This window comes from Anguilla anguilla, chromosome 3, assembly GCF_013347855.1.
Source record: "Anguilla anguilla isolate fAngAng1 chromosome 3, fAngAng1.pri, whole genome shotgun sequence".
Classification (NCBI taxonomy): domain Eukaryota; kingdom Metazoa; phylum Chordata; class Actinopteri; order Anguilliformes; family Anguillidae; genus Anguilla; species Anguilla anguilla.
Window position 1 is genome coordinate 45,256,485 of NC_049203.1, and position 13,579 is coordinate 45,270,063.

At 39.3% G+C, this 13,579-nt stretch overlaps 1 protein-coding gene and 1 long non-coding RNA gene across 4 annotated transcripts in view; one reads left to right on the forward strand and one right to left on the reverse strand.

Moving 5' to 3' along the window:
* LOC118222167 (neuroligin-4, X-linked-like) overlaps positions 1-2,087 on the reverse strand; it is a 91,106-nt gene extending 89,019 nt beyond the window's left edge. For 2 of the 3 annotated variants that reach the window (XM_035407530.1, XM_035407532.1), the window contains exon 1: positions 1,715-2,087. The gene's annotated coding sequence lies outside the window, so the exon portion shown is untranslated. Of the gene's footprint in view, positions 1-1,455; positions 1,601-1,714 lie in introns of those variants that run through there. The other variant, XM_035407531.1, reaches the window with a different exon arrangement.
* On the forward strand, positions 505-12,096 carry LOC118222168. Its single transcript, XR_004764241.1, has 3 exons — positions 505-649; positions 8,837-8,982; positions 11,861-12,096. It is a non-coding gene; the product is annotated as an uncharacterized LOC118222168 (long non-coding RNA).
* The last annotated feature ends 1,483 nt before the right edge of the window (positions 12,097-13,579 follow it).

Consider the following 13,579-nt stretch of genomic DNA (forward strand, 5'->3'; position numbering starts at 1 on the left):
TTGTTTTATTAATTATTATAGACTGTCACTGCACTGCTGCTATGTCCTTACATGTGCAGACATGTTGACATAGATTGTTATTTTTAGCAAGTTTTGCGTTATATTTTGACAGGAGCAGTGTCTTAAATATGGAAAGGAAGGGAGAGAGCTGGAGAGAGCCACAGAGGTCTTCTGTCACATGTATACAGTAGATGACATTGTGCACGGACCATTTAGTCTTTATATGGGCTGACCATTTCTATCTGGACATGGACATGTAGATGCGTAAGACATTAATTGTGTATCACAAAACTAATATTGACAATGCACAAATAAAAGTTCCCACAGAATGAATTTTATTTATTTCCTCTCTATATGCAGCGCACAGGTCAATTTTCTAGAGAGCCTCATACATTTTAACCAGTTAACGCTTTCTAAAACTGTAACAGCTGTCCACAGTACCACCTTGTGGCTCAGTGTTGAACTAGTGCTGAATTAATAGTAAATGCTGTCGATTTGGTTATACCTTGGTTGCGTGATAACCCCAAATAAAAAAGGGGGGCAGTGTTTATTGCACATATTTCTCGAAGATGTGAATGCAAAAATAGTATTTAACTGTATTTGACCGTCTCCGGATTAGCATTAGCCTCTGCTCCTCATTAGCCGCCAGGTAAGGGACGTATTCTTTACTCTAAAATATAGACTTTGTGTCTGCTCTTGTAATTCTCCGACTCCGACTGTTGATGTTATATGTAATGTGGTTGCTTCCCCTTGGGCAGTTAATTATGTTCACACAAGCTTCTCCATGTCAGTTGAACATAGTCACAATTTAAGTATGCATATGGAAGGTATAAAGGGGTCTCAACAGAACCGCACTGAAAAAGGATGCATAATAACATTAAGCATTTTACTTTAAAAAGTCATATTTCCTATTCAACAAGGCACGTGTTGCCCTTGATATTGCCTCCAGAGGAGAAAGGCCAGAAACACTATACAATTGTTTTTTCTGCGATATTATATCAGTTTAACATGACATGAAACGAATTTACCAAGATCATTATTATTATTATTATTATTATTATTATTATTATTATCATTATATCGTCAGCATGTAATGCCATTCCAATGTATGACTGATGTCCCACGAATACTAAGGATACTAAGGAGGTCTGGACGGCAGTTCGTGCAAAAACAAAATACAAAATCCTTAAGGTCTGTCCTGACAATGCACAAGGTGTTTATTCAAGCTCAACATCAATGACAACGTATATTCAAGTGCACATATCTTCCTTTGGTAATTGTTGCTTTCTATTTCAGAACTAACCAAATAGGTAAGCAAATAGTTAAAGTTATTGTAAGATTTCCAACTGTACACACAACAAACAGCATTTTATGATGCGCATTTCATTCGATAAATGTGTTAAACCAACGTCCGGGTCATTGAGCTATTTTAAATAACAACTGAGAATGCCTTACTTCATAAAGCCCGGTTATGACAATCCATCTTTCTGCAAGAACAGGTTGCACGTACACTTTCCGCGCATTACGGAATTAATCCCTGAGGAGATTAAATGTTCACCGCAAAATGTCCGCAGCACACGTCTGTGCCGTGCCGAGCAATACTTATAGGAAAGACTGCCACTCGACTATCAAAAAAACAGAAATGCCGTTTCAACAGCAGACACTGTCCGGCGAAAGGATTAATTTACAAACAAAATAAAACCATGCGATTTACCTTTTCTCTATCTGCACAATCTGGTGTCGTTGTCCGTGTTCTGGACTTCAAGGGATGAGGAAAATAATCAATATCACAAGAAAAATCTAAAACTCCGCGTAATGTCCTGTAAAAAAAAAAAATCCCAAACGCAATTTCACAGTGCAGACCGAAGCAAATGCACCCCAGTTTTGTTTTGGAGAAAAAGCCGCTTTGTTGTTGCAAATGACCTACATACATTAAGGATATTCGTTTACTGCAGAGGAACTGTAATTTATAGGGAATCTGATTGCCTTCATAGAGAGAAAAAGAGTGTGGACCTCAAAAAAGATTAAGGACAGAAGGACCAAGGCTGTACCAGCCTCTCTCTCTCTCTCTCTCTCCCTCTCTCTCCCTCTCCCCTCTCTCTCTCCAGTTTCGATTGGACTACGCTGAATGAAATTTACGAAGCTCACAGCCAATGGACTGCTGCATTCGCTACATCACGGTTAAGCAGCCGCGTGCACGCCAATTCGAACATCAGAAAGGCTTTCCCTTGCGTATGCGTGTAGCGCAGTCGCCCCCAGAAGCAGTTCCCTTTTCTTATTCAGCATCTGTGGATTTGTGTTGGTATTTTCCACTATAGATTACATTAAAAAAAATAGTTGTCATTGATGAAAGACTACATTAATTGATTCTTATTTCACAGGCAACATTATGATGCACATATCTCTTGCCCCTATTCGAAACTAAGTAGTCTAAACTCACTCATTTTAAAAAATGAATTTGTGCATATCTCAATTAAAATCCTAAACAGTAACGGTGCATGATGATATAGGGGCTGTGCAGTAGAATTATGGTATGATGTAAAGGGGTTGTACAATCGTTTTATATTAGGATTCGGTGGAGTTGTGCAAGAGGCTGCTTGTTTTTAGTGGCATGTGGCAGTAGGCCGTTTCTGTACTTATTGATGCCTATTAGGTGTTTAGTAGCCTATGATTGAATTGTATGTATGAATGGCTGTATGTATGATGAGGAGTATGCCATTTATGGAACTATTTACTGTTTACTATAACAAACAATGTGCTTTTTGGCTGTTATATCTTTACAAAATACAATCTAAAGAGAAAACGAAAGGATTGGTACCCAAGGATGTCTTGGAGAGGGCTTCAGATTTGGAGATTAGGGACACTAGATGGTGTTCAAAACCATCTACATGTTGTGTCCTTTAGAGGAGACCTTAGGCATTTTAAATGGTATTTAATATTTGTTAAATAAATTAATTGTACTCATCAATGTGTTTTGACATTTTAAGTTAGTTTGGTGTTTAATGTTACATGTGTTCAGCTAATTCGCTTGCTGCATTGAAATAGCCTCATCTGCTGGATGCTCCAAGTGATTAATGGAAAAGAAACAGTCAGTTGGTCAGAGGCATTTATAATAAATGCATACAAGATTGGTCTGGGTGTTAAGAAACAAACAAAAACAAGCAAAAGCAGCCTCTCTCATTGATTTGGATGTTACCACTACTCACTTACAAAGTTGCTTGTGTGTCAAAATTTGCGCACAGTCTTTGCTTCATAATCGGAGGATGTGGCTGGTCTCAGGTTACCATTGGAAATGATGAATTATGAATGCAACATCGGACTGCTTGTACTCTGGTTTAAATTATATCTGACATGATTAAGTTATGAACATAATTGAAATAGATAATGACTACTGGCATGTAAAATCTGTTTGAAGTGAAATTGTATATTGCTAGGCTAAATATTTTCTTAGTAAATGGGCAAAATAAAAAAAACTTGCATTTATACCAACTCTTCCATATATGCGGTCCCTATTTGACTCATATATATATACTCTGCTAGAGTTGAATTAACGCTGGACGTTTTACTGTGTAACTGAAAAGAATAAAATTTGCATTGAAGACACACAGCCTTCCAATGATACATGCTCAGATACTTAGTAACATAGTAGGGCTCACCTCTCTGGTTTATGACAATGCTTTTATCTACTGTACAAGTAAAAAAAAACAGGCATACAAAGTATAATAGACATAGCACACCTCAGGTAATGATTCAGCCAGAAATCCAAGTCAAGAAATGTCCAAATTATTTGCTGAAATTTGATTTCTGTGAACTAAATAATTAAGGAGAATATAAACATGTAGCTGGCAAGGCTTTTATCTGAGGACGCTTGAAAGGGCCACATTCTCATTACAGTATTCATAAGAGAGTCTATCCGCTTGGCTCAGAAAAACTTTTCTGATGAGCTTCATTTATTAACGTGTTTTTTGACCCAACAATGGTTTATCACAAAGCTTTCTATTTAGTCTAGTGAGACAATCTGCTACTTTTATTATGTGACATATTTTTGATTAATAACCATTGTAGATAAATTGTATATAAGGTATAAATCCCCCCTGAACTCTGCCCATTAACTATAGCAAATGCGGGCAGATAACTTAACATTACGCATAATGTTAACTTTACATTATGCATTATTGAGTTTTGCACAACAATTTACTATGAACCGTATTATGGCTCTTGCGCAGAGATTCCTCTAGAGTTTCTAAATTAGATACAGGTGATTGCTGTACTATCAACAGATCAACATGCCCCTAATCACCTAAATTAAGACAGTAGGTGAGTAGGTGTAGAAAACATTGAGTACAAACACAATGTAATCAGTGTGCATTTACTCAATGGCACGAGTAAGTGATGGACTACAGACATGTGTGGTTTTAACAGCTGATTACCAATACAGAAGGGGAAAACTGGCCAATATAAATGAACATTGACATTAAATGAATTAAGAAAACATTTATACATTCCTCACCTTGATCACAGATCACTTAGATGTCATAGTGCTCAAATGTTTCTCAGAGAAGTGAATCATGCTCATAACATAAGGTAGTGGCCAACATGCTGATCAGTAACCTTATTTTACCTTGAATATTCTGCTCAAGTTGGTTCAGTCAGAATCTTGATTTACATCAGCCTTGAGAATTGAGAAGTCTAGAGATTAGTTCAGTATGGCCATGCTTCACACCAAACAAGTGAGCTTTTTTTACAAGATCTAAGGAAACACATGAGGAATCCACTTTTTGGCATCTGATCATTTACCTTTCAAACTGCAATGATGCTCTATGACCAGGAAAAAAAACCTCTTTCATACTCACAGACCTGTCATGGCAGCAATCAAGCCTTACAATCAACAGCTGTGCAAAGGGTTATTTAAAATCTAGACTGCGGGTTCCTATGCATTGGTCGCTGCTCCTGTCACGCACCCCTGCCTCCCTCTTTCTCTTCCTCCTGCCACCACCTGCTTTTCTTGGCTACGCTCTCGCGAGACAGCAGCTTTTCTGCCCCTGTGCTTAGCGCGCCGTAGGGCAGGCTTGCCGGTGTTGCGAGGTTTCTTCAGGGTGGCGGAAGTGGACAACTTACCACTCGGTAGCGTCGCAAAACACTGCAGTGGTCAACCTATATATCTTTTCTGATTCTAAGAGTGGAATGTAATTTTTATTCTCATTTGTACAAGTGAAAGAGGCTTACATCATATAGCAGACATCTGAGGTCCCAGGCATTTGAATCCTGGTGTATGCTTTTCATGTCCAGGCCTGATAGTCACACAGATTTGAAGTAATACTATTTTTTGTCCCATAATTCATGATGATGATCTTATGAAAGTGTAATGCAGGAATTTTTGCCACCCCCGCCCCAACCCCACCACCTCACCCCCCACCCATTTCAATAAAGGAACTGTCAAGCCTTCTTCCTCCAAACCAAATTGCCAAGGCTGAAACCAATGCAATTCAGTAATTCAATTTAGTGCAGCATATATTTTTACTGGATGAAATAATTCATTTCAAATCTGAAAGGAAATAGCCTTTTTTTCTTGAATGTCCCTCTTCTATATTTCTTTTTTTACTTTCCAATTTTTGCTCCTCTGGAGTTACTGCCATGCCACTACCACCTGCACACTAGAAGTATTATGACTATCTCTCTATGGCATTAACTAGTAGCATGAGCATGGTTGCCTTACATGTTGTTGAGATGAAGTAGTACACTAGTAACCTGAGGAAGCATGGGCAATGTAAACCCACCCGCAACTTTGTAGTTGTACATTCTTCTGTTGCATGTTCCCTTTAAAATTGGAAATGGCCACAAATTAGCTTCCATTTAACTATTCGACAATATGTACTGTACTCTATTGTGATGGTCCAAACTTGTGGCACAGTGATAAAATGAAGACGATTAAATTGATTACCGGTAAAACATTTATTTTCAAATTGAGATTTTTGTGATATTTAAGAAAGCACAGTTTTACTTTTATAGTAGTTTTTAATGTAAGCAAATGTACATAACTGTCTATTTAATGCACACTGCAGCTGAAATAAACAACGCAGCAGCTGTTCAAGGTAAATCACTATTCTTATTGTTGTTCCACAAGTTTATGTGTGTGTATTTTTAGCAAAGTAACCTGGCTGTTCTGTTCTTGAAACTTAACGCTGGTCTTGCAATGAACCTACTGAGATTTATGCTGGTGTAATATTCTCTTTATAGTAACTTTTGACACACTTATGTGTACATCCTGGAGTTTGTCCTTGATCTGTTTGACTGTTGAAAAGGGGTTTTTTTCACAATTGAAAGTATTCATTCACTCTAAGTCATTCACTACCAGGGTGTTTGCTATTGCTGAAGTCCCCAGTGTGTTCTTGCTTCTTGACAATGTATGAAACAGTTGATTCTGACACTCCCAATGTTTTGGCTATGTCTATGATTGGTTTATTCAGATTATTCCATCCCATGATGGCCTGCTTTACCGGCATTTCTTCGGCCTTCTTGTTGAGAAACAACTAACAATTAAGATGGGAAAAAAATATATTGTTCTGTATTCGGCTCTAATAGGTGCCACTTAATTACATGCTGGTACAACTAATTAATTCTTAATTAGCCAGTCAACCAAACTGTATTAGCTTTTCCAGATTTAGAATTTGTCAAAACCGGACACACATGCACACACAAAGTTTGCGTTCACTGTTATGGCTTGGGCATTTTCTTTTTTTTCTTTTTTTAAATATCATTTCTAAGCTGTAAATAGTTTACTTTCAGCTACCTGCTTCAAAAGGTCAGTAGTAACTTGTTTTTGCACTACTGTTTTTTTGTGTTTTTTTTTTTTTCAGTTTTAATGTTGCCAGCAGACTTATAAATCCATTGTCAAGGATGTTGTAAGTTACTGTTTTTATATTTCTTCTTTTTTAGAAGCACAAGGACACCACATTCTACCAGGTTTGGGGGGGTAATAATAAACATAAGCTGTAAATTCACAAGGGTATGGCAGATTGGTCTCACAGCATTTAACAAGAAAATAGCTGTGAGAAAAACTTGAAATATCTTGATGGATGTGGCTCACCCTGTCTACAGGGAGTTTCAGCTTCCATCTGGGAGGCACATTTGTATCCCACAGAGGAAAAACAACAGGCACAGATTTGCTTTTATCCCCACTGTGATATCATTTCTACATGTTATGTTCACAGTACCACAATATTTCTACGCTTTACTTTTTATGTTGTAAATAGGTTGATGAAAACACTCATCTTGAGTGTCCACTGATTGTCCTAATTCCAGCTATACTATAATATTTGTTCATTTTTGTATTTTCTGTTTTAATTCTTTCTGATTGTCTGTCATATTTATGAATACTGTGTTCTGCCTCCACATCTTGTGATATCGCCGGCCACTAATGGCTTGTTATGATGCTATTTTACAAATTTTACATTTTTATATTATATTTTTAATGCTTGCTTAATTAAAATAATCTTTTATAAGAATTTAAGAATTCATACCAATTTGGATTATTTGTGACAATTAATTATAAGTTAACCATGGGGAAAATCAGGTCTGAAAAGTTTCACTTAGTTGTGTATCCAAAATATTCCTGAGTAACTTTGAGGAAGAACCCCTTAAGCCTTAAACTTGGTGCTTTACATGCTTGGTGAGAAACTTTCTTGAATATTTCATGAATTCACAATGTGAAGTGTACTCAGTAACACTTTAGAATAGGGTCTGCATATAAATACTTAAATAGAGCATTACTAGTGTTGTTAATTATTGAATTGCACTGTTGTTGTCTCATCCAGCATTAGTAAATGTTAGTAAATGTGTTATTTCAACAATCACTAGCAGCAATGAATGCCCACTCTGGGAAATCATAATAGCTATGGGAATTTGCATGTAAATCAGAGCAAGTCTGTGGCTTATACCATGGAAAGAAGTGAATTTGTGCAAACATGACATTTTGTATTACAACAAGGCAGGGGTTAATTAAACTTTACCAAGTGAAGTTTCAGAGATTATACTTTCACTTAAATGCATACTATGCAGGATTTTTAGCCTTGCTGTGGCCCTGTGTTTACAATCACAGAAGTCTCCTTGGCCCTCAAACTCCACTTAGTCACCTCCGTTTTTATATTTTATATCCATTTTTAGCCTGGCCAGTTTTCTATTTCACAAAAAATGCATTATTATGCAATGATAAAGTAACTTTGATGAAAAAATAATTTTGATGTCATTTTCAAGATGACGGATTACCTATGTCAAACAACTTTTAAGTGTGTGATTTTCATGCCATGCAGAAATAAATGAAAACCAAAACAAATTCAGAAAGTTGTTGTATGCTTTGCAAATTGATTTGCAGCAGTGTAAAGGCAATCAAGGTATGCCCCAATTGTATTTATGGTATGAAAGACATCTTCTCAACAAGAACGTGCAATGATAATTTACCAGTAGCCTAGGCTAAATCATTTTGGTAAGGAATGCAAGGAGGAAGTAAGAAGTTCAGTGCTTTTCAGATTTTTCATTAAATATGTATGCTCCTGAGTGAACACGCAACCATAGATTATTTGAGCTTGTCACACTATCTCCCCACACACCCCTCAGTCCATAGTTGTTGGATGCACACAGGTTGTATTTTGTCACACTAAACACACAAAAACACACACGGAAGGACCAGGGACCAGATGTTAGGAGCAGCTCCTGTGTGCGTGTCTCATTTCAGCCCCCCGATCTCACCACAGGCAGAACAGATAGTGTCAGCAATAATTGTCTAATTGCCTACAGCTGTGCTTGCAGGCTGACTAAACCGTATTTGCTCCGCCTGCAGATGATGTCCCAACCACGCCACCCCTCCACATACCCCTAGCACCCAACTTAGGCTGGGGACCATCCGCCACCAGCTACCCTAGTGGGACAGGAAGTCAGCCACCACCATCTGACCTCCCGGTCTATGGATCATCTTGAGCTTATAAGGTTGTTGTGCCAGATCCCAACAAGTGATGCGCATGTTAGGATCTTTCATGTGGTGGAGCCTCTGAAGGGCAGCGTCGTCCAAACAGAGGGTAAAAGGGCATCCCAGGAGATAAGCTTCCAGCTAATGTACAGCACGGGACGGTCAACCTCAAACCTTCTGGGACAAAACAACCCCCAGCCCACAGTTCAATGTGTCTGCCTGCAATCAAAAAGCGAGAGCAAAGTTAGGAGTACAAAGAAGTGTTTGACTAGAGTGTTACCCTGTCAAATGCTTGCTGGCACTGCCCTGGCCACTGGACTGGATCTGAGGCACCCTTCCAGGTCAGATAGGTCAGGGGACTAGTCAGCTCTGAGAAAGCTGGAATAAACATCCTACAGCAGCCTGGCTCTGGAGACAATGGAATCTGCCAGTAGCCCTTGGTTAAATCCAGCATTGTGGAAAAAATGAGTGGTGCCCAGCCAGTCGAAGAGGTTGTCAACCCTAGGCTAAGCATCTAAATGTGAGACATCATTCACCTTGCGATAATCAACATAGAAGCGCACAGACCCATCCTGCTTAGGCGCGAGAACAATGGGGCTGCTCCATGCACTAGTTGATTTTTATATTGCTCCCATCTCTAACACAGCCTGAAACTCAGCCTGCACAGTTTTCTTGTGTTCTAGGGAGCCGAGAATACACCATCCGCCCTGCTGGTGTTTCAAGTATGGTGGTGAATGAGATTTGTGCACCCTAGAAGGAGGGAGAGCACATCAGCAAAGCGCTTCTGCAAATGGGCAACGTCTGCTCTCTGACACAGTGAGAGATGGTTATCACAAAGGACCAGGGTAGAATTAACCAGTTTTGTTACCTCTGGAGCCAACTCATCTCTTTCAATTACAGTGGTAACATGTGAAACCGAAGCCACCTCTCTCCATGCTTTTAGGAGGTTGAGGTGGTATATCTGTGCTGCCCCACCCCTGTCAGGTCGTAAAACCTCATAGTCAACATAAGCATCATTGCCGTGTGACCACAAAGGGCCCTTGGTACCTGGAGAGCAATTTTGAGGTAGAGGAAGGGAGTAAAACAAGTACTTTATCTCCTAATTGTCTCAGCTGTACCCCTTTATTATGTGTGTGCTATTGTTGTTCCTGCGCCTGCAGCAAATTCTCCCATGACAATTGCCCTACTACAGTATGTAGAGCTTTGCTCGCAGCCACATATCCCAATTACAAGTATCTTCATGATGCACAAACTTACAAATCGTAGTTTTTTAAGTTTTTATTAAATCTTTCTACCAAACCGTCCACTAGGGGATGGTAGACCAGGGATCTAATGGATTTTATTACAAACAATTTGTATAGTTTTTGTAAAGTGTGTGACATGAACCAAGTGCCTTGATCAGTTGGAATTTCCTTCAGGATTTTAACCTGGGAGCTTATTCGGAACAGTGCTTGTGCAACGATCCTGGCCGATATTGTACAAAGTGGCACTTCTTCTGGGTACTGCATTGTATTGAATAAAACTATAAAACTAACATAAAATTATGCCCACATGCACTTCGGACTAATGGCCCAATGAGGTCCATCCACACCCGTTCAAGCGGGACCTCCATTAATGGTAATGGGGGCAACGGTGCTTTTTGTGTGACCACGGGGTTAACTAATTGGCTCCCTACTTCTAAATTACAAAAGAGAAGACATTAATTTGAAAATATCAGAAAAGATAGAGAGGGACTGATAAACCAGACCTTGCCAAACCATTATCCTCTTCCAGTTTAAGTTTGTGCCACAGCAACAAAAGAAATGAGTTCAAACACACAACCAAGGAACCTCCACCAAAATAAGAAGAGGAAAACTCTTCTTCTCCAAGGCTCCAAAGCCAAATGTGACAACTTCCCTGTGGCTATCATAAATACCTTATGCAGCATGGCTTGAGGATGTTTCCCTGACTGGGTGATGCTGACTTGGTGTGAAAGGTGTGGGGGGTCAGGCTCATTTATGACAAGGACTACCCAAGGAAAGGGGATGTGACAGGCGGGAGCTAACTGCAGCCTTTACTCTATGCCCTATTCCCTCTAATACAGATTGTAGGCCCCCACACTTCTGAAATGATTCCAGCGTGGCAAGTCCCTGGATGCCAGGCCAGTTCATCCTTTAGTCATTCTGACAGTCCTAGATTAAAGACTATGACCAGGGCTTCTTTGTTCCATCCAGCCTCCCTCATATTCATTGTTATATTTCAAATCCAATGTGTTGGAGTACAGAGCCAAAGCAACAAATGGCAAAAATCCCCCAAACCAAACCGGAACTGATGATGGCTGCAGTACAGGCCTGGCAGAGCATCACTAGGGAATATACCCAGTCTCTGGTGATGTCTATGGGTCACAAATTTCAGGCAGTCAACATATGCAAAGGATTTGCAACCTAGCACTAAATATGACAACTTAATTTCAGATTATGTTAATTTGTCCAATTACCTTTGTTCCGCTAAAATGGGGGGCTATGTATAAAAAAGGCTGAAATTCCATGGGTCACTGGATATGGTTGTAAATACCCCCTGCATTACAGCTGACAGTCTGTACTTCAACCTTGATTCATTTCAAATGAATATGCTGGGGTACAGAGCCAAAACAAACAAAACAAAATTGTGTCACTATGCAAATGCTTATGGACTGCTCTGTATGTATATATATTGTCACAATATCAGTGATGGACAGACCAGGAGAATCACTTTGAGCTCATTTATCAATACATCAAAATACATGGAGCTTTAGCACAATACAGGAATAACAAAATTGACTGCACACATACGACATGCTCTTTTTATTCCTACATGCAGCCTTTTATGCAAATCACTGACACAAATCTCAGCTAACTCTCTATGGCTTTTCTTTTGCAGCGTACTGGCCCAGTTTCTTCCCCGGTCACCTCTCTCTCAAGCGCAGCTGTTCCTTGAGAGCAATGATTGACGTTGCCTCTTCGAAATTCGCTTGGCCAGCGTTGAACTGAGGCTTTGGAAAGACGGATTCTCATCACCACCGATGTCCACGATGTGCCTGCAAATCCTTGCCCTCCAGGGATAGTCTTTCCACTGAAAGAGGAAACAAGAACTGTAAATGGATGTTCTACTGTATGACAGCGGGCTGGATCCATATTAAATCTAAAGTCTAATCTAACCTAATGAAGTGTCTTTGTTATTTTATTTCATCTCAGCATCTGTGATGCTATCTCTGTGCCTGGGTCCATACACGGAGCCATGACATCATTACCATGTAGCAAATTTTTTATAGCAAAAATGAGACCCTGTATTATGGACATTTTTAGTGACCTATACTCTCATCTTGTCATCAATATCCAATACAAACTTAATTTGTGGGAAGGAACATGTGAGAGGGACTACAACAAGTATAGTTGCTTGGCTAGCAAGCAATAGTGACCTGGCAGCTTGCTAGCAATATCCCATATTGTTTTCTGACTGGTAACAATGGACTCAGAGGATGATATAGTCAAGTTGGTAGAGATTTGGAAGAGCTGCCTGCACCCATAGCAACAGCACCGTCTGGTTAGAATTCACATAAATTTTACTCAGACAGAGACTATTGAAAAATGACATTTATTTATGTATGTATATATATATATATATATATATATATAATGTAGTTGTATACCATAGCTAATCATGCAGAACATCTAGGTTGCTGTTACGACTTTAAAAACAAACAAATTATCTGTTATACAGCATGCTTGATATGTTAGTGTTACACATGAGGTCTGGTGCACAAAAGGCACAAAGATTGCAACGCCCATTTACATTTAGCAAGAAAACTGTCATTTTCTATTGTTGATGCAACTTTAATTGGCACCCACACTGACTGTCTGAATACAGATACAGATAATTGTTGGTTAAACAGACACAGATAATGATAGTGTCATTTCTGCACAGCCCTACTGCCTACGCAGCAAACTTCCAAGTGTTATATAAACCCTACCAGTATTTGTATTCATCCAATGGAGACAATTATCTATTAGATGTGACACGATGCTGGGAAGGCCACTGTGTCACATGGCAAACAGACAAAACAAACTCAAAGTCTTTTGGCATACCACCTTTCATTATGCCCAGTAACCGAAAACAATAGAAAACACTTCAGGAAAACCAGAAATGATGAAACAAGGAACAAAAACACCACTAAAGGGCAGACCAAAAGAGTCCACAACAAATAAAAACTAACAAAACCCACAGTAGACGTTTAGAAAAGGTCTCCCCTTTAGGCCTGGGTGCAAGGCCTTTTAAAAATCCCAATAATTAGGCAAGGGACAGCAGCTGTGATAATTGCAGTGAGCTACAGCTGCTACCCTGCCTGAGAGATGTCTATGGCTATGCAGCGTTCCCAGGTTGCTGGAATACCTGGGGGGCTGAAAGGACAGTGCCCCATAACCCTTCCTGGCATCACATAGACTAAATGGTAATCTATCAGGGTTAATTTTGCACTGAACATGTTGCTGTGTATGGGTGTAAAAACTAATGGTAAAGCAGCCTGTGTTAACTGAGAATGGAAATTTCTGCTTACACTAATAAAATAACTGGTACAGGGAAGGAAAATCTTCTACTTACTGT